Below are 2,366 nucleotides of genomic sequence, written 5' to 3'. Positions count from 1 at the left end.
TGATCTGTCGTGTGGAAATAGGTCTGGAGTTTATTTAACTACACAATTTTAGTCCATCGTCAATTGCGTGAAAACTACTACACACATGCATGGTAAAATGTCTCTCTCTCTCTCTCTTTTTGTTTGTTTGTTTGTTGTTTAACGCCGCCCTCAACAATATTTCAGCGATCGGCGGTCTGTCAATAATCGACTATGTTCCAGACAATCCAGTTATTGACACCATGAGCATTGGGATATGGTGACATGCATCAACCATATATGACGGTGGTCTGTAAATAATCGAGTCTGGATCAGACAATCCAGAGATTGACATTATGAGCATCGATCTATTGGGATACGATGACATGACCATCCGCCCCTGTTAGTCACCTCTTACGTCCGCGCCTCTCTCTCTGTGTCTCTGTCTGTCTGTCTCTCTCTGTCTCTCTCTCTCTCTCTCTCTCTCTCTCTCTCTCTGTGTCTCAGCTCCAAATAAGAATGATAGCATATCGGTTTCGTCTTGCATTTCAAAATCAACATAATTTTGAACGTCAAGGTAGTCAATGAGAGAAGAGAAAAACTCACTTCTTTCTGATATAAGCGCATCACAATGTAAAATAATGTGGCTGTCAAAGTCGAAAGCATGCCTATTACAGAGCATGCTCTATTTCGAAAGTTTACTGGGTGATGAGACTTTCACACAGAGTTGTAAAGCAGGTCAATATTCAGTTGTCAATGCTCTGGTTGGAACGTGGGCCTTGTTTAGTTTGCACATGTATTATGGTGTCGTATTTGAGCGGCACTGGTTGGTCAAACAAAGGTCGTACTGATATATTCAAGTCTCGCTTTGAGTGACACTATTCAAGCTGCTATGTTTAGTTGAAACTCTGGCTCAGAAGTTGTTTGATCAGGGTTACAACATTCAAGGCCTCAGTAAAGCTTTCAAAACGGATTTATGGTTTACACGTGGAGGACATTTCCAAATTTGACGCATCGGTGACAAAAATGAAGTAATTCCCTATTCAGATGTGTACCATGTGTTTCCATATTTCTTCAGGTGGACAATTGACTTGCCTTTGCATGTGTTTGTGACGGGAAGGGGTCTGTATACGCTCACCATTTCGCGAACACATCGTATCATCACGATAGTGCTCGTGATATAGTCGGAATCGTACACTGGGGCCCTTCTTTCGGCAGACATATGTCATAATTATGGAAAAGAATTTGTCCATATTTTTGATGCCTTGATGTCTGTCTAGAGGGAACTTGTGACTGGGTTGGTACATTAGTAAGTCCGTGAAATGACGAAACAGAAACAATCATGTACCTATGGTCCAGTGGTTTCTTGAGAGGCGATGTTTACAAAACCAATAATACATTTGGAGGGAATTTCAGAGCATTGTCAAAGCGCAGAGGCTACAATTTAAGTATCGTGAAAACCATGGCCTATAGTCTCGCTACTTAGTAAAAATATATCAACTTTCATTACATCTGAACAACGTTGGGGACCACGCATGGCCCAGTCGTCTAAAGCGCTGCAATTCGCTGTTCAGAGTTGCGTCATTTGGGCACGCCAGAAATCTGATTGTGGGGTCGAATCCCGATTCGCTCCGATTATGTCACTCACTATGAATAACAGCCGAGCAATGGTCATGAATAGGTTTCACATATTGAATACAAATTTAGTCTTCGGTGAACAAGCATGTTTAATTTGAGCTTGGTCCAGCGGTTTCTGACACGATTCTGACATTGGATGTTAAACTGGATACGAACAGCTATTTCCAAATAACTACCCAGATTACCTTTCCCCAAAAGATCGAAATTATATATATCCCCCTTCAGTGATGTTAACACTTTCACATTGTTAAAATTAAGTTTATTCCTGTCAACGAAATAATTGAAAACCAAACGGCACATAAGGTTATTGTTATTGTTACCGTAACTCACATGTCACTATATGTATGGTAGGGATGAGTGTAGAATTATAATAATAACTATCATCTGTTTTGAGAAATGTTTCTCGTTTTTTTAAGCCGGATATTTTTATGGATGAACAACGTTTTCTAGTTTATTTCTTACAGGATAGTTATGATGGAAATCCGGTAACAATTGTCTTCTTAGATCGCCATCAAACGAACAATATAAAGCGGTCTCGATTTCTTGAACTCGAATAATACAAGTTTTTCATAATTCATTTTCCCTATCTGCATCTTTCTTCCTGTCCCTGGAAGTAAACACCTAAAAATACAATCTCATTAAAATCAGATTTAAACAAAGATCTGAGGACATCTCATTTACGGGTCACGTCAGACCGACCTTTCGCGAACCTTGACCGACCAATGGAATGACTAACAAGAAGTCGACAACAGCCAATCAGAAGGCAGCTT

The sequence above is a fragment of the Haliotis cracherodii genome, unplaced genomic scaffold (assembly GCF_022045235.1).
Source record: "Haliotis cracherodii isolate W230 unplaced genomic scaffold, xgHalCrac1.p SCAF_9, whole genome shotgun sequence".
NCBI classification, from domain to species: domain Eukaryota; kingdom Metazoa; phylum Mollusca; class Gastropoda; order Lepetellida; family Haliotidae; genus Haliotis; species Haliotis cracherodii.
Note: the sequence above shows the minus strand (reverse complement) of the source record.